The 20,362-nt window shown below is 43.9% G+C and overlaps 1 protein-coding gene across 4 annotated transcripts in view; it reads right to left on the bottom strand.

Annotated features, from left to right (window-relative positions):
• LOC139583730 (partitioning defective 3 homolog) overlaps positions 1-20,362 on the bottom strand; it is a 599,078-nt gene that overhangs the window by 356,808 nt on the left and 221,908 nt on the right. The window lies entirely within an intron of this gene.

The following is a 20,362-nucleotide window of genomic DNA, read 5'->3' as shown; positions in this document are numbered from 1 at the left end:
TTCATCTAAAACCACGTGTTCCACTACTGTAACTTGTGGCTTTACCGTGTTTATGTGAAGGTTTTGTCATGGATTCATATCTGAGGCCTCGCCAGGGTATTATTTTGAAGGTCATTTTCATTCCCTACAAAAGGCATTCGCTGCCCACAAGGGAATCTTCTAACTCTTTCACAAATGATGACAACATCCATCTTAATGTCCATCTTAACTCATCAAGGCTTCCAGCTAAACCACTGACTGCGGGTCTGGGGCAACCGCTCCTAAACCTCTGACATCACTCCCAGGCAGACAACACAAGCGCTGTGAGGCTTTCCAGGCCGTCCCTGAAATGTGATATGATGATTTGAGCTTGTTATGAGAAAGTTAGAGAGACGTCATTGATGGCAAACTGACATGAAGACGGTCAGCAATCTCATCGTTTCAGAAACGTTAAAATGATTTCCACACACACACACACACACACACACACACACACACACACACACACACACACACACACACACACACACACACACACACACACACACACACACACACACACACACACACACACACACACACACACACACACACACACACACACACACACACTCTAACGTGGGACCAGTGGAGGATTGTAGGTAATATTGAGTGGGGCGTCCCTGTGTGTTTTTGGAGGGCATTTTATCACAGCCTCTCCAACCCTTTACTAATATGATACGACACGTCAATAAAATCATTTCTGATTGGATTAGTGATGTAGAATAGAAAACGGGATGGTCCCACGTTAAATAACCATGAGGACCACTTAAAACGAACCAGGCATCGATCTCGGATTCACTGGGGTGGCGCACACAGACGCACACAGACACACACAGGGCCTCTGAGGGCCCCTAACAAGATGAAGGTGTAATCTGGCCCTACAGTGAAGGGATTAGGAGCAGCCTAGGGCAGACAGGACTTTGTAGACCAGCATGCATCACAGAGAGGTCGCTTCTCATGGGGATAACCCCCATCTCTCTCTCTCTGTCTCTCTAGAGGTCAGATCTCATGTGGATAACCCTCATCTCTCTCTCTGTCTCTCTAGAGGTCAGATCTCATGTGGATAACCCTCATCTCTCTCTCTGTCTCTCTAGAGGTCAGATCTCATGGGGATAACCCTCATCTCTCTATCTGTCTCTCTAGAGGTCAGATCTCATGTGGATAACCCTCATCTCTCTCTGTCTCTCTAGAGGTCAAATCTCATGGGGATAACCCTCATCTCTCTCTCTGTCTCTCTAGAGGTCAGATCTCATGGGGATAACCCTCATCTCTCTATCTGTCTCTCTAGAGGTCAGATCTCATGTGGATAACCCTCATCTCTCTCTCTGTCTGGAGGAAAACACTAATACTAATATTTACTTGACTAATCCTCTCCCTGTAGCTAGCGGGGGCAAAAGTGCAATTAAACATAAATAAATTACCTCCTAATGATGTGCAGTGTGCGTAACACAAACAAAGCCTTACACAAATAAAGCTTTAGGTTTATCTAGATAGATTTATCATTTTTTTTACTGTCAATTAAATTGCCCAGTCATCACCAAGGTGAGTAAAGGACACCGTCTCCATCCCCTTCCGTCTCTCTAGAAACCTTGCGTTTGCTACCTCTCTCAACCTGCTCTAATAACATAGCATGGCACAATCAACTTTATCTTGTGGAGCCAGAGCTTTAATGTATTACTTGGAAGTTTCCAATCATTTAAATGGCAGGGAGTACAGTGTGTCCTTAGTGTCCTGCCACCGTAGATACCTGCCAGAGTTAGAGTGGCCCTGACTGGCTGCCAATGCAGTGTAATGGAGATAGGTGGGAGCTAATGCATGGGAATACTGATAAGGTTATGAAGAGGACACTGGACAGGGAAGATTGGATGGCTATCAGGCAGGTGAGGAGACATTTTCTTTTGGCTCCTCCTAGAACCCCCTCTCTCTCCCTCTCTTTCACTCCACCTCTTTCGTTCTCTCTCTCTTTCTTTTCGCACTCCCTCTCTCTGTCACTCTCTCTCTTTATTTCTCTCTCTCTCTCTTCAGATGCTGTGCTGTTCGTCATTGACTGCGGAATTCTAACGTAACTCAGTGTGACTGAGCATTGTCTTGTGCTTCTCAAAAACCCTTCTGCTTTTGGCAAAGAGAATTGAGAAGTTTGAATTATTTGCAGCAATGAATAAAATATGTCAGGCAGACAGCATGCTTATTTAAATACCTCAGTCTCCTAGCCGCATAGTCCATATTGATGTCCCTAGTGAAAGGAGAGGGGACCTCTGCCGAATATATCAGTGTGACCTGAATTCACATCTGCCACTGGGGCACAGAGGGGCCACCACAGGGGACTGAGATGGACTTCCAGGCTCAGTCCCAAATGGCACCTTATTCCCTATATAGTACACTGCTTTTGACCAGAGTGTGTGTCTTTCCCTATATAGGATATAGGGTGCCATTTGGAACGCAGGCCGAGAGTAGTGGGAACCAACTCAGGCTAGAGACAGGGAGTGAAGAATGGAGGTTTTAAATAGAACATTCTGGCTCTCATGCCCAAGGGCTGCCTAATATTTGGTCTCTAATCTGATGTAAAGTCATAAAGACAGATTTTCACAAAATATTGACCATGAATAAGCAGCAGCCTTTGACCCTACAGAAAGAGTGGAAGATGAAATGGACAACCACTTAGGAGAGAGGACTTTCCCAATGATGTAGAGGCTCTGAAAAGACACAAATTGGAAAAGTGCGATTGACTCAAGATCAGTAAGCTGTAGCACTCAAAATAAATCCCATCCGACAGAGAGAGAGTCTTTACTGTCCTGACAGAGAAGCAAGCCAAACGATTTACTGAGAGAGAGAGAACTCTCTCAAGCCCTTGGATGTGTCCGCCAAGCAGACATACACAGATGACCAGACACAACAACAACAAACTAAGGAGCTGTCCTCTCTCCCTCTGATATCTCTGTTGCGGCAGTTGCTCTCCGTTGCTTCCCAGACATTGAAAGAAAACGGTGAGGAGGAAACATAGATCCCACTTCCCAAATTAAACGTGACTCATCTGGGTCGTCATTTGGAACAAAGGGAGGAAGACCCTGGAGAGAAACGTGTGTACGTGAGACCCAACAAAAACACCCTCCAGCCTCCAACCAACCTCCCGACCAGACAGACTAAGCCGATGTAGACAGGAATTTGCTCCTCGCTCCTCAGAGTTGCTAATCAACAAAGCAAACAGATCTGCAGGGCTGAAATGCTATTACTATTGCCATAATGCTATTTTTCCGTTAGTAGTGGTCTTGAGCTATAGGCCTAGGGAAACAGTAGTAATACATCTCAGTCAGTGCGCCATTCGATGCAGTGTCATTCATAAATTCCACTACATCTCTCTAACATAGGAACTACAAGGTCAGGGGTCAGTAATGATACAACACAAAAGAACACGCCCCAGTCCCAATTCTGGCCCCATGTGGGTATTTGGTGGGCAAGGGCTAGCCCTCACAACACTCATACCAAGCCCACACCAGCCAAATGTGAGCTAGCCCAGCACAGGCTAGCCCACACCAATCCCACATCAGCCCAGCACAGGATAGCCCAAACCAATCCCACATCAGCCCAGCACAGGCTAGCCCACACCAATCCCACATCAGTCCAGCACGGGCTAGCCCACACCAATCCCACCTCAGCCTAACGCGGGCTAGCCTACACAATCCAACACAGGTTAGCAGGCACTATCCCAACACGGGTCAGCCCACACCAAGCCTAGCACAGGCTAGCCCACACCAAGCCTAGCACAGGTCAGCCCATACCAAGCCTAGCACAGGTCAGCCCACACCAAACCTAGCACAGGTAAGCCCACACCAAGCCTAGCACAGGACAGCCCACAACAAGCCTAGCACAGGACAGCCCACAACAAGCCTAGCACAGGTCAGCCCACACCAAGCCTAGCACAGGTCAGCCCACACCAAGCTTAGCACAGGTCAGCCCACACCAAACCTAACACAGGTCAGCCCACACCAATCCCATCTGCTTCACAATGTAGAGGTGGGGGCTCAGAATATCTTGGGACGTGGTTTGCAAATACCCCAATTCATGTTAAGTTTTAAAAAACTATACAAAACACCATTCAAACCAATGAGGGTTCAGAACTTTAAAGATAATTATCTCAGAATCGTCTTTCTTCAGATAGAATCTTATAGTAGTAGGAATGGACCCTCAAATCACACCAGCACAACCACCTTTTGCTGGACAGGGGCCTATCAACCCACTTTAGACCAGGGACCCTGGTTGACCACACTGGCCAGGAAAAGTCCCTTTTGAAGTGCCAGGCTTGACCAGCCTCCCAGGACTCCGATCTCTGAGCTTGCGTGAGGCCGACTCACCGTCAGTTAGCGAGGTCGCACCGTCAGTTAGCGAGGCCGCACCGTCAGCTAGCAAGCGAGGCCGCACCGTCAGTTAGCGAGGCCGTCAGTTAGCGAGGCCGCGCCGTCAGTTAGCGAGGCCGCGCCGTCAGTTAGCGAGGCCGCGCCGTCAGTTAGCGAGGCCGCGCCGTCAGTTAGCGAGGCCGCACCGTCAGTTAGCGAGGCCGCACCGTCAGTTAGCGAGGCCGCACTGCCATCTGACCCCCATTTCATGTATTATATGAAGGGCATGGTGTGTGCTGACCCATGTTGGGTTGGTGTCCGCTAACCTGTGTTGGACTATACAGCTACATTTCTTGTCTCTCTTGTATTACCATGATGTGTAATGTGTAGCTCTTTAGGTTAACGTTAAGAAATAACTTCAACATTAGAACTGGACTACTACTTGCCGATTTGAAGTTACTTCCTCCATTCACAATTCATAGACCATACTTGTTTGCACCCACGGGACCTGTTAAGTCTAGTCTTGAGGGTTTAAATGTTGCTCTGTCCAAATTGAGAATATCATCCTCTAACCATTTGCTGGTAAACAACCTTTTGAATTCATCAATTTCTCCTGTATCGATCATACGCCATTATCATCATTCATCCTGTAACCATTGATTAATTGTACTATTTTTATTACTAAACTTCTGTATTTTACCTGTTGTTGTTTCTCTGATACAAAGTTAAATACATTCATGTGGCAGGAGAAGCGCTAAGCTTCTCTGGTAATAATGCTGTATATATAATAGCAACAACTTTGATGTCTTCTTGATACAATGTAACAGGCCGACAATCCAACAGGCTGGTCTTATTTCAGGTTCAGGCAAAGTGAGGGCTGCCTTGGGCCCACCAGCCTTGGTGCCACCAGCCTTGGGGCCAATGTGGACGCAATGAGCAAAGGCGCATCCAGCCCAATTTGAGCAGCCTACATGGGTCCAATGTTTAAGCCCACATTGGGCCCACATGTGGAAATGCTTGCTGGGTTAGCAATAGCACACCCAGTTCAAGTTGACCCATGTGTTAGCAAGCAAGCTAGCAAGACGGGAAAAGTATATGGTTGCCCATGTATCAGTTTTACCACCCCTGACAAAACAGTAATTTCTAAGTACCAATGCAGACACCTTCCAGACCTATTTGTTATTGCACCAAAGCTCTGGCTAATAGAGCCAGACAGCACACACAAATATCACAGACATTACCAAGAAAGACTTTGCGATATTTATTTTCACACTGAGCTACCGTAACAACTCTGGGGGAAAAAAGCACTGCTTTCCAGAAGGACAACAGAATAGCAAATTCAAAACTAATTTCTCTCTGCTTTGTGACCAACCATATATTTACTGGGAGGGAAAAGAAAATAATCAAAGAAATGTGTTTCCATTAATCTTGAGCAGATGATAGGGCTCTGCGCCCCAAATGGCACCCTATTCTCTATACTATATTTAGTGCACTACTTTTGAGCAGGGCCCACAGGGCTCTGGTCAAAAGTAGTGCACTATATATTTGGAATAGGGTGTTTGTAATGCAAGCCGGTCTTTCCGAGAGGCCTAAGATGATAGGGGGTCTTTTCACTGATGACTAAACTGTCTATTGAACGGTCTGCTTCACGGCTGATTAAAGCTATCTATATGGAGCCACGTGGACCGCTTCCAACCCAGGATGTGCAAACATGCTAATCTTACAGCTCCTAACACACACACCACGCAGGTGAAACAGAGATCAGAGATTGATGGGGAGATGGGGAGATTGAAGGATGAAGATAGCGAAAAGGACAAGATGGATCATAAAAGACTTCACAACAGGTGACAAAGAAAGAGAGAAAGAGAGAAAGAGCAGAGAGCCAAAGCCAAGAAACCACTAGGATCAGCAGTACTATAGGGGATATGCTATGATTTGAAGAATGTATGTAGGAGAAAAGACATCTTGAATCAAAAGAACCAGATGTTATTATGATCCCTGGAAATTATGTTTTGGATATAGACATCACCTCGATCCGTCACGCCGTGCGATAGAAGAATGCATGAGGTTTTTATTTGACACATCAAGGCTAGGCCTTGACGGGTTTCGTGCGGTTAAATATTAGATCCTCTGTCCAATGTTGGAGATGTCCCACCTGGATATGAAAGCGTGCATCCGGTACCCAGAGAGGAACATTTGATTTGGGACTATGAGTCATCAACACAAGGCAATGTAGAGAACTCCTATGGTCTGAACTCCTATGGTCATTGTTTATTCAGCACAAACCGATCTAGTAACATGTAATGGCAGAGACTATGCTGTGAGTCGCTGGCTCGTTTGTGTGTTTGTTCTGTTTGGTAGTCATTCCCACGGTCCCTCTGCCAAACATTGAGTTTATTAAAGATGGAATCCGTGGGCCACCCGAGTAGTGCAGCGGTCTAAGGCACTGATCAGCGCTAGAAGCGTCACTACAGATCCGGGTTTGATCCCAGGTTGTGTCGCAGACGGCCGCGAATGGGAGACCCATGAGGCGGCGCACAATCGGCCCAGCGTCGTCCGGGTTAGGGGAGGGTTTGGCTGCCTGGGATGTCCTTGTCCCATCGCGCTCTAGCGACTCCTTGTGGCGGCCGGGCGCATGCAAGCTGGCTTCGGTCGCTAGCTGAACTGTGTCTCTTCCGACACATTGGTGCGGCTGGCTTCCGGGTTAAGCGAGCAGTTGTCAAGACAGCAATGTGGCTTTGTGTGTTCGTTTTTCGGAGGACGCATGGCTCTCGACCTTCGCCTCTCCCGAGTCCGCACTGGAGTTGTAGAGATGGGGCAAGACTGCAACTACCAATTGGATATCACAAAATTGGGGAGAAAAGGGGGTAAAAAGTACATAAAAAATACATTAAAATATTTTTTTAAAGATGGAATCCACAGTTGATATTGTTTTTATTTTGTTAAGGAGTGTCGTGCAACATGGTAAAAACTGTGTTGGTTGTTTACAGTAACTTAATGGTTGTAGTAATATTGCAAACGGACATGGCAGTTTCACCATTAAGGATTCCAGCTTTAAAGAACTGACCAAAATATGACTCAATTACAACACAACACATACATAATACTTTTTATGAGCTGCATGGGCCTCTATGTTCATTCATTCCACAAATCCCTTCAAAGCCAAATGAGTGACGTGTGGTTTCTAAATATTTGGCTAAACTCCTTACACAGGGAACTCTGTTCGTTACAGCCCTGCACATTGTCAAATCAATTATCCCTTAATGTCCAGATTGCCCGCAGAGCCCATGTGTGGAGGCTTACATATGGGCCTGGACGAGAAACATAACAACACTAACAGATTATATGAAGCTGTTTTCTCAAGATCAAACGCCTGATTCCTGGCCAAAAAAAGCAACTCTGTAACTGGCATGTTAGTCTAGTTTTCCACACAGCTCTATGGGGCTGACTGTATCTCTGCAGATCTGTCTATAGAGTTGATGATAAGCAGGACTCAGCTCTTCTGCAGAGTGGATGGAGCAGCCAAATGCATGTAGCCTAGCAGCAGCAGTAAGGCCAAGCCAAAATAACAACTCCTGCTAACTTACTGAGTACCAAGCCAAGATAACAACTCTCTAATTTAAAACTTTCAAGCCACGTAAATCATGCTCAAAGGTACTCTCAAATACTGCAGCTTTGTCTCATCTCTCCCAATAGTGTAATGTATGTCTCAATCAACTTCTTCTTTCCTTCTTTCTTTCTTTCTTTCTTTATTTCCATCTCTCCACTCTGCCTTTTCTCTCTCTACGTACCTCTATCCCTCTTTGAAGCCCCCTGTAAAAATAAACTACTTCACAGGTACTTCAATCCCACTGGAACTCAATGAGGGAGGAAGAGGACAAAAACAGGAGGAGGATGAGGGTAAACAGCGTCATGAGACAAAGAAACAAGAGACACAAATCTGCTGAAGCTGATCCCTCAGGAGAACAGCCGATTGAGGACCACATTGCCCTTGAGCTGGCTGTGACCCTTCCATGCCCCGGATGTAAATAGTGGGGTGCACCTCATTGGGGTTGAGTGCCCCATCACCTGAGCAGCTCTCACATCTGACAAATTAGTGCACTTTACTACACCACCGCAGCCTATCCTTCACAGAGAGAGAGGGAGAGAGAGAGAGAGAGAGAGAGAGACAGAGAGAGAGAGAAAAGTGACAGAGCGAGAAAAGAGAGAGAAAAAAAGGTCCCCTGTCTGAAGTTGAAGCACACACCACACAACATGCAAATGGAACCCATTTCTATTCATGTCTGAGACAACTTAAAGGCTAATAAGTCATTTTAATGGGGTTTTCAGCCCACTATATTGGCTTAGGATGAGAGGCAAACAAGCAGAAGGAGTTATGTGTGTGTGTTTTGAGAGAGAGAGAGAGAGAGAGAGAGAGAGAGACAGAGAGAGAGAGAGAGAGAGAGAGAGAGAGAGAGAGAGAGAGAGAGAGAGAGAGAGAGAGAGAGAGAGAGAGAGAGAGAGAGAGAGAGAGAGAGAGAGAGAGAGAGAGAGAGAGAGAGAGAGAGAGAGAGAGAGAGAGAGAGAGAGAGAGAGAGAGAGAGAGAGAGAGAGAGAGAGAGAGAGAGAGAGAGAGAGAGAGAGAGAGAGATTGTCAGCAGGAGGGCCAGCAGGAGGGCCAGTTGTCAGCAGGAGGGTGATTTCCTACAGGGCCGATTAGAACACATTCAGATGGGAAATAAGATGGCGGTTGGAACAATCTAATCACGACTCATTGTGGTTCTAATGAAAGGTTTGAGAACTGTAATCCCTAGTTAAGATGTTCATGGAGAGGGAAACAAACAAAGAAGACATTTTACAACAACTGCAACAAGTCAAAGGTTACAGTACAGTATGTGTCACTGACATGAAGTGGATTTGACAGTGTAGTACATTGTGTTACTGTGGACAGTCAACTGTGTGGGTGGTTGGGGTAAGTGTGTGTGTGTGTGTGTGTGTGTGTGTGACAAACCATGGGGAATGACATCAAAACATATGGATTTTATCAGCTCTTCGTTTGCATTCACAAAGCACTGCAACATGAAAAGCCTTGTGCTTTGTAGTCAGTCTTTGAATTAGGGGGTTGAAAAACATCAGCCCTACTCGTACAGAGGACTTGGTGACATTGCTAATGATAGTGCCTAATCTTTTATCATAGGCTTCATCCCAAATGGCACAATATTCCCTATTTAGTGCACTAATCTTGCCCAGAGCCCTATGGGCCCTGGTAGAAAGTAGTGCACTAAATAGAGAATAAGGTGCTATTTGGGACGCAACCATAGACATGAAGGGAGTATAGACAGACACAAGGCCATGGCTTTGTTTTATCCTCTGGTGTGAATCAGACTTGAATCATTTATTTTGTATTTATTTTTTCATTTAAATTCAGTGACGGCTGAATATATTTGCTGCAATCGCAATAGCGCTGGTGTGGTATGGCACGCACACAACATAAACATAAAAATATACAAAATAAATGTGTCAAGAAGGAATGTACATTCATTCACCCTATGGACATACATCTACTTAAATACAAACATGTCAAAAAGGGGTAATAAACAACAATAGTTCACTTTAGCTAAGAGATAATGGTTGTTGATCCTGGGTCGTTTTGGGTGTTTTCTTAGCGATAAAGCCATTAGTATTTTATCAGCTATGTCTATCAGTGTTTACAAGTCTCTATCTTGAGCTATGTTTCTGAGTGTTTTCTAAACCATAAAGCCCTCAGCAGTATTTTATCTTGGATGTAAACAAGTGTACATTAAGTACCCTCTGGGGGTCAAAAGAGGGAGGAGATTACATATTTTAGACAGATACAGTCACATAACTCTCCTAAGTGGCTTTGTCTAGTATCAACTGAGTGCTGGGATGACACCAGACCACAGCCTGTTAAACACTTGCACGCAGACAGACCAGAGGCTGTAAAACAAACCCCCTCAACCATAACATACCAAGCCACACTTCCCGTGGTCCACTGGGGTTAAAGAAACGTCCCGGAATTCACTTTTTGTGTGTGTGTGTGTGTGTGTGTGTGTGTGTGTGTGTGTGTGTGTGTGTGTGTGTGTGTGTGTGTGTGTGTGTGTGTGTGTGTGTGTGTGTGTGTGTGTGTGTGTGTGTGTGTGTGTGTGTGTGTGTGTGTGTGTGTGTGTGTGTGTGTGTGATGAGTTGTCCCATTAGTGTCTGTACAGCTCCTGGGTAACATTACCACTGACAAACAAACAGCAGAGCTCCTCTCCTCAACCAGGAAGCTATAAAGCTGTCTACACTGAGCCACAGATCACTGTAAACTACGGCACTGTAGAAGTGCAAAGTGGGGACGTGACTGTTAGTGTAGGTTCTTGGAGCGTGGGAAGACACAGCTAAGAGTTGCCCCTTTCTCCGAGTCATGGGAGAGCTGGGGAATGAGCGCAAGGAGCGGAGCATCCTAGCCTATAACTCTGCACTGCTCTGCTGCTAACTGGCCCCGCTCTGACATTCCAGACAACCACACACTCACCCACTAGTGATGAGTGGGTACTTTCCTTACCAGTCAGAGAGCACTCTTCACACTTCATTACCAAATCCGTCTCTTAACCATTTAACGGTGTCAACGGTTACAATAATTAGCAGTAATAAGCTATAGATGAAATTGTTGGCAGTTTTATAGATTTATGACTAATAGTCTTGCATTACGACGACTCTCGACGCCCCCTCTCCTTTGATAGCAGTGCTGTTTAAAGGCCAACTATCCCTCCTCTCCGCCCTCTCGTTTCACTTGCCATGAGAGGTTTTAATGTAGCCCACTGGGTGATTAAGAGTTGACATAACTAATAAATTCCACACTAACTCAGCCAGACAAAGACACTTCAAAGTCAAAGACAGTGCAGAGAGAGAGAGAGAGAGAGAGAGAGAGAGAGAGAGAGAGAGAGAGAGAGAGAGAGAGAGAGAGAGAGAGAGAGAGAGAGAGAGAGAGAGAGAGAGAGAGAGAGAGAGAGAGAGAGAGAGAGAGAGAGAGAGAGAGAGAGAGAGAGAGAGAGAGAGAGAGAGAGAGAGAGGGAGCTTTAGTCGAGAGTGATGGTTATAATTATATAATATACCACCTCATATTCCACTCCTCACTAGTGTGTGCTCTTTTGAAGCCAATTGGGTAGCCTACAATGCAACGTAGAACATAGTAAAAAATAAAGAAAAACCTTTGAATGAGTAGGTGTGTCCAAACCTTTGCCTGGTATATGTAACGTTAAGGAGAAAGCATGCATTTTTATAAGCAATTTTTTGAAAGTGGTATCAAACTTTGTTCAGAGGAGTTTGGAGTGAGAGTTGATGCCAATAAAGGAACACTGTTCAGAGAGATGGACGCACACACACACACACACACACACACACACACACACACACACACACACACACACACACACACACACACACACACACACACACACACACACACACACACACACACACACACACACACACACACACACATCAGAGCAGGACAATCACACACTGTCACTATTATCACCTCCCTGATTTCTCTGATACCACTGTTTGCAGATTGCATCGCGCCTACTGCCACAGAAGTGCTAGATTGAAGAGGAGAGCCTTTGGACCAGAACGAAGGAGTGAAAGAGCGACAGGGGGAGAGAGAGATGGAGAGAGTACAGACGAGAGACAGATGAGTATCAGAGAGCCGAGCCCAGTATCAGCCCTACCTGCTTGCAGTTCAAACCAAACCCTGTTAGTTTATCTATAATGGGCAATCACTGCTTCTGGACTTCAACCAAGCCCACAGAGGACTGCAAGACTTTCTGACCAAAGAAATGAACTCAAAAAGTTCAAGTCTACGATGGAAAATCTCTGAAAACATGTTAAAGCTTCAACTTCAGTTTTCAAAACTTACTTCTAATACATAACTAAACTCAGCAAAAAAATAAACGTCCTCGCACTGTCAACTGCGTTAACTTTCAGCAAACATGTGTAAATATTTGTATGAACATAACAAGATTCACCAGCTGAGACATAAACTGAACAAGTTCCACAGACATGTGACTAACAGAAATGGAATAATGTGTCCCTGAACAAAGGGGGGGTCAAAATCAAAACAGTCAGTATCTGGTGTGGCCACCACCTGCATTAAGTACTGCAGTGCCTCCTCATGGACTGCACCAGATTTGCCAGTTGTTGCTGTGAGATGTTACCCCACTCTTCCACCAAGGCACCTGCAAGTGTGATTTGGGGTGGGCATTCTAAGTTTTGTTTTTCTATGATTTTGTATTTCTATGTCTTGGCCGGGTATGGTTCTCAATCAGGCACAGCTGTCTATCGTTGTCTGATTGGGAACCATACTTAGGTAGCCTTTTCCCTCCTTTCTTAGTGGGAAGTTAACTTTGTTTGTGGCACATAGCCCTTAAGCTTCACGGTTGTTCTGTATTGTTATTATTTTTGTTGGCATCACCTTAATAAAAGGAATATGTACGCTAACCACGCTGTGCTTTGGTCTCCTCCTTTTGACGGCCGTGAAAAATGTACCTAACCATAAACATCAATGCCTTTCTTAAAATCAATACACAGAAGTATATATTTGTAAACCTGTGTATTTAGTTGAAACAAATTCATGTTATCAGGCAATATTAACTAGGGAAATTGTGTCACTTTCCTTGCGTTTATTGCATGCAGAGTCAGGGTATATGCAACAGTTTGGGCCGCCTGGCTCGTTGCAAACTAATTTGACAGAATATTACATAATTATGACATAACATTGAAGGTTGTGCAATGTATCAGCAATATATAGACTTAGGGATGCCACCCGTTAGATAAAATACGGAACGGTTCCATATTTCACTGAAATAATCAACATTTTGTTTTCCAAATGATAGTTTCCGGATTTGACCATATTAATGACCAAAGGCTTGTATTTCTGTGTTTATTATATTATAATTAAGTCTATGATTTGATATTTGATAGAGCAGTCTGACAAAGGTGGTAGGCAGCAGCAAGCTCGTAAGCATTCATTCAAACTTTACTGCGTTTGCCAGCAGCTCTTAGCAATGCTTGAAGCACAGCGCTGTTTATGACTTCAAGCCTATCAACTCCTGAGATTAGGCTGGCAATACTAAAGTGCCTATTAGAACAAAGGTATATGAAATACAAATGGTATAGAGAGAAATAGTCGACGCGTCATAATTCCTATAATAACTACAACCTAAAACTTCTTAACTGGGAATATTGAAGAACTGGGAATATTGAACCACCAACTTTCGTATGTTCTGAGCAAGGAACTTAAACGTTCAATTTTTTAAATGGCACATATTTCACTTTTACTTTCTTCTCCAACACTGTGTTTTTTAAACAAAATTGAACATGTTTCATTACATATTTGAGACTAAATAGATGTTATTTATGTATTATATTCAGTTAAAATAAGTGTTCATTGTTCATTCAGTATTGTTGTAATTGTCGTAATTACAAATATATATATATACAAAAATCATCCGATTAATCGCTATCGGCTTCTTTTGGTCCTCCAATAATCGGTATCGGCGTTGAAAAATCATAATCGGTCGACCTCTAGTTGTTAAACGTGGTCTGCCACTGTTCGTCATGTCTCCCTGTAGCGCTGTCTTAGGCGTCTCACAGTACGGACATTGCAATTTTTTGCCCTGGCCACATTTGCAGTCCTCATGCCACCTTGCAGCATGCCTAAGGCACGTTCACGCAGATGCGCAGGGACCCTGGGCATCTTTCTTTTGGTGTTTTTCAGAGTCAGTAGAAAGGCCTCTTTAGTGTCCTAAGTTGTCATAACTGTGACCTTAATTGCATGTAAGCTGTTAGTCTTAACGACTGTTCCACAAGTGCATGTTCATTAATTGTTTATGGTTCATTGAACAAGCATGGGAAACAGAGTTTAAACCCTTTACAATGAAGATCTGGTAAGTTATTTGTATTTTTACGAATTATCTTTGAAAGGCAGGGTCCTGAAAAAGGAACGTTTCTTTTTTTGCTGAGTTTATATAGACAAAAATTCAGACACTGATCAATGCTTCAACATAGAGTTCCTGCTGTTGCAGTGATTGTTGTCAGAGTTGCTGTACAGTACATTGTTAGCGTCCCAAATTGCACCCTATTCCCTATATAATGCACTACTTTTGACCAGAGCCCTATATAGGGAACATGGTGCCATTGTGTGTCCTTTACTGACTTCTATATGGAATCCACCACCCACCGTCTTCAGAGGACAAAAATACACTTTGTTTTTACAACTTTTACTTCTGTTGTTAAATGTACATTCTACACACATTTTACATCCATGGCACTTTTTTTATATATATATATATATTTTTTTTTACAGTAGTTACATAGCAAGAATAAAGTAATTACCACAGTGATTCAGTGGGGGCATATTCCTGACCAATTAGAAGTAGGGGTAGAGCGCACCAGCCAACAGCCAACCAACCAGACAGGAACCAGCTTCCCTACTGCTGATTGGCCAACTGGTGGCCAAACAGAAGATATCCCTGAGTGGGTTGAATCGCAACAGGTTTACACCCAGCAGGAGAGAGGAGAGCAGGGGGCCAATCATAATATGTCACTGGCTTCACTCATATCTCCTGTTGTGGTAGTTTTGTTTTAAACCAAGGTCTGTGTACTTTCAGTGGGTTGATGTGCAGTGGGATGGATGGGGGCTGTGCTCAAAGGGAGAGCACTCCACTTTCAGCATAGCCGCCAGATAAGTACCACCTAAGTGGCTGGTTGGTTTGTTTTTCCCATTACACACAAAAGGTGTCATCAGCTGCCTCTGAACAGGATGGCGTGATGGGATATGGGTTTGATAGAGGTAGAGCAGCTCTTGCTGTAGGTACTGTAGGTTTGATGGATAACCAGGGCAGAGCAGAGGTCCAGGAGGAAGTTCCAGAGAAGGACAAGTATTGGAGTCAGTGTCCCAGGGTGCTGCACCTGAGGCATGGTACGGCACCTCTAATGAGTGCCTCTGTTCTTCATGCCACCATTGCCCAACTGGACTGGGCCTCTTTCCAATGCAGCACTGTAGCGTCTGCACAATTCCTCAGCTCAGGGTTTAAACACACTACCACCACCTCTATCTTTGCCAACCGGTCCATTGATACCTCAACATCAGGCCCTGGACTCATGCAAATGGAGTATGCAACTCATCTAGATACAGGGTTGTATCTAGATGAGTTCCATGCAATATTGTCCATGTAATCCGTTACATGTAATCGGATTACAAAAAAACTAACTGTAATCAGTTACGTGACCAAACAAAAATAAGGTAATCAGATTACAGATAAATTTGAAAAACTAGATGACTACTTCTTGGATTACCTTAACATTTTGAAAGGATGTTTGCGAAAACATTTATTATGGCACCTTTCTGTTTTCTCAATGATATTCAATTCAGCATTGAAAAAAGCCGCAAGTTTAAGTTTGTTCCACCTGAGCAAGTCTGACCACAATTCAGAGACCACTATGATGACACACGAAACGAGTTTGATGGATCCTTTTTGTCTTCTTCTAATGCCTCTTAAGGAGAAAGTAATCAGATTAAAGTAATCAGATTAAAGTAATCAGATTACGTTACTGAGTTTGGCTAATCCAACATTTACATTACTGATAACAATTTTGGACAGGTAACTAGTAACTGTAACGGATTATATTTAGTAAGTAACCTACCCAACCAGGTAAGTAGAGTCAATACAACTCATCTAGAGAGTTTATGCAACTCATATGGATAGGGTTCATGAACTGTACAGATCTTAGCAAGCATCAACAAGGCCGAAAGAAAAATGTTCATTAGGATTCCAAGCTAGTTTTCGTTCTACAATTTTATAGCTACATTTTCTTTTTCTATCCGCAGGATTATACTTTAATGTGCAGCAAGTGAAATGGACCTCCATCCATATAATTACCAGGCAAATTACATTCATTATTGCAATTTACATCTCATCGGCAAGCCAATTATTAACAGTCTGACCTCCGCGGCTTCCTTCGGCTTGGAAATCTAAAACGAGCTGCCGAGGTGGGCGAGATGGCGGAACGAGAGGGAGAAAAACAATCAATACGATTCTGAAGATGATTATTTCACATATCTATAATGCTATGCTTCACAGCACAGCTGCCCGCTCGGCGGTGCTACTCTGATGTCTGATTTGTGTTATCGCCGCCGGTAATTTGCTGCTTCGCTCCTCTTAAAGGGACGCAGGCTGCATTCTGCATTCGTCCATCTGCCTGTCCAGCCAATCACACACAAGCATAACAACAGAACACACACACACGCAAACAGAAAAAAACACACACTCCCACCACAAACAATCCACAGAGTCTAATTAGGCTGTGCAGTATATTACTGCTCTATCACAATGGGACCGGGGGATGAGAGTGAAAGTGCAGTCTTAGACGGTAATCAACTCGGCAATTGAGGGCAAACTCTGTAACTTAGTCCCAGAGCTAATTTGTAGCTGGTGTACCACTCATTTAAATGTGTGAGACAGGAAGGGGAGGGAGGACAAGAGACATAAGCGTGGCTTTAGTTCTCTATAGTATACACTGCGTGCATACCAAATAGCGCTCTATTCCTATAGTGCACTACTTTTCAAAAGGCGTGCACTGTATAGGGAGCAGGGTGCAATTCGGGACACATCCAATGTTTTATAGTGGTGAGACGTGTATCAACTAAAGTGGGATGGGCAACAAACCGATGAGGTATAACAGCACATGACCTTCCTTTACTTTGTCAATAAAATACAATAGTAAAGTGTTCACTTTAAAACAGGATACCTGCTGCTATGATTGTTGGAAGGCGGTGTACTATTATTCCAAAACGATGGTCGCGAGGATTGGAAGTTTACACGCACGCACGCACACACACACGCACACGCACACACACACACACACACACACACACACACACACACACACACACACACACACACACACACACACACACACACCTGTTTCAGTAGGGGGTAAAGAGAGTCCTCCAATACACAATGGCTCATAAAAACCAAGGGAGGGGAGAATATGCAGTCCCATCAGAGGGCTGTGTACAGTACCAGACCTCCCTGTGAGATAGCATTGTGGAAGCAACAATAACACCACATCACTGGTTCAAAGGAGAGACCCAGTAACATGGGAGGCATCTGTTATGTTGGTGTCTGTCTGAGGTTTGTGTTGGTGTCTGATTGAAATTTGTGTTGGTGTCTGTTTAAGGTTTGTGGTTGTGTCTGTGTCTGTTTGAGGTTTGTGTTTGTTTGAGGTTTGTGTTTGTGTCTGTTTGAGGTTTGTGTTTGTTTGAGGTTTGTGTTTGTGTCTGTTTGAGGTTTGTGTTTGTTTGAGGTTTGTGTTTGTGTCTGTTTGAGGTTTGTGTTTGTTGGGGGAAAAGGAGGGAGAGAGCAATAGACCATGTTTTTTTGAAGATATCTGTCTGCAAACACGTTCTGATTCCTTTCCTATTGTTATTGCACTTTTCTCTGTTACAATCAGTGGTGATTTTAGCATGTAAATCTTGGTGGGGAAAAACAAAAAAATGTGGGATGCCTGTCAGCAAAGCCACTAAACAACACTAAATAATACATTAATTGCACTATAACGGTGCCAAACGGTGCACACAAACTATTAGGGCCTACATAAAGCTGTCCCAACAGTAGTTCCAACACCTTACCACTGCTACACCTGGCTTTCAGCGGAGCCTTGTCTGGCAGAGAAACAGTTCATTCAGCCTCATTTACCGCCTTTAAAAAAACATAGCTGATATGTCTGACTTGCTTAAACAAATGTGGTTTCTACTGACAATTGAGATGTGCAAACTATGGCATAAGGGGACGACAAGCGAATAAGAGGCAATTAGTAATACCGATTAAGACATTAATGAGCGAGCTAGGACGGACGTAGTCAATATAACTATTTGTTCAGCACTTTTGAAATGTACAGCGACAGAATTCAGAACAAGGGCCGTTCTTACAGTGTACTCCCTGTACAACAAGTCAGAATCGTAGGATAAATAAAGGGGGCATATAAACAGACAATGAAAGCTCTTACAATATTCAATGATTACATTTCTCTAAAACAGGTTATAGGCTACATGTGCACCACCAAGTTAGAACAGTAGGCGAAATTAAGAGGAGAAAATAGACCAAATTATTATGGTGAGGCACATTGAACGCCGTTTGGGTCTTTGTGTGTCAAAAAGGATACATGTCATATAACACTATTTGACGCGTTAAATAAGCTTTTAATTTGACATGTCAAATAACACAATTCTATTATAGAATGTTTTTTGTCCTGAATTTGCACGTGCAAGCCAAGTGCCAACACTACTATCAGTAGCACTGTCAAAGCTGAACAAAAAAGTTAGTAAACAAGCACACACCGGCCAGGAACGATGTGTTTACAATACCGCGTTGATGAAAATAGTCAAAATTATCCGGGTGAGGCACATGGGCTACTAACAGGTTACCAGACAACATACACTTAGTATTACTTTCTTAGCTACAGGATACATATCTCTCTGGCATCCTACATCATTTATGAAGCAGCACAAGACATTGTTGGACTCACGTTGTTGTGATGTGCTTGAACAGGAAAGTGGCTCGGCGGTCCTTCGTGGGCAAATTTTCTCATCAAATAGAGAGGTGCCGGATTTACAATTCCGAGTTGAATGACAGTTCACAGTGTATTTTCCCAGTTTGAGCTGTTTATTCCCGACTTCCCAGTTGCAATGCTTGCAGTTAGCCACTGTCACCGATTCCTTACAAACCACTCATTGTTGAATTTGCGATCTCCAAATAGTTGTGTAATGTTTATGTCCAATGGCCGATGAGCACCGATACGTTTTATCTATAGTTTGTCTTCATTATTTCTCTTCATATGACAAGGATTAAAAAGGATTTGCCAGTAGACTTGATTCATGAGGATGACTGCTAGCTAAGATTGTGAAAGTAAGATGTTGACATGATCAGTCCAATCAAAGCTACTGTACATATAATGTAATTTGACTTCATTTCTGTGGCCATCGACCTTGAGCCTTCATACAAGGGCACTTGTAATATAACTCTATGGCAGGACCTAAAGAGCTAAATGTTGGATGTCCACCCTTTCTAAGGAATTAAGCTTGGCGATTACGTAAGGTCCCCATGAGTGACAGAACACTGAGCTAATCATGGCGCAATGCTCGTTTTTTTCTGCTGGCCCGCTCCACCACCACAGAAAGCACTGAGCTAGGCTGAAACACCTGTATTTTGGAACTGCCTTACTCAAGAAAACTTAAAAGAGACCATGTTTGTATGAGGATTTATTAACTCAATTATATATATATTTTTTACATTGTTTGCAATGATATGTGACACGTATTAATGCCAAAATAACATGCAAAACAGGCAAGCCCCAAAAACTTGAGCAGCGTGTTATGTATCTAAGTCCAACCTGTAGGAAAGGGTGGAGTTGAGGGATGGACTTAGGGAGGGATGGAGACAAACGTTATGGTACTGGGTGTCTGTGCCTCTGTGCTTCTGTGTGTGTGTGTGTGTGTGTGTGTGTGTGTGTGTGTGTGTGTGTGTGTGTGTGTGTGTGTGTGTGTGTGTGTGTGTGTGTGTGTGTGTGTGTGTGTGTGTGTGTGTGTGTGTGTGTGTGTGTGTGCGTGTGTGCGTGTGTGTGTGCGTGCGTGCTTATGTGCGTATGTGCGTATGTGTGTGTGCGTGTTGACCCCCAGGCTCAGCTGTCAGTGTTAATCAGAGACCCGGTGTGTCTCTCCCCCATCATCATGCATGATTGAGTGGATGGTGCAGCCACAGTCCCCTGGATGATACCACCTGCCCATCTCGCTCACCGCAAAGCCACTCCCTGGACACAACTCCAACTGACTCTTAAAAAACTTCACTAAACTATATAAACAACAGATTTATTCAGGGCTGATTGGTCAAGAGTCTGTTTCCTATCTTCTTTCTTTCTTACAGATACATGTTTTCAATAGCTGTGACACACTAGAGCACTTAATGGCCAAG

The sequence above is a fragment of the Salvelinus alpinus genome, chromosome 8 (assembly GCF_045679555.1).
Source record: "Salvelinus alpinus chromosome 8, SLU_Salpinus.1, whole genome shotgun sequence".
NCBI classification, from domain to species: domain Eukaryota; kingdom Metazoa; phylum Chordata; class Actinopteri; order Salmoniformes; family Salmonidae; genus Salvelinus; species Salvelinus alpinus.
This window is presented reverse-complemented; position numbering and strand designations above follow the sequence as displayed.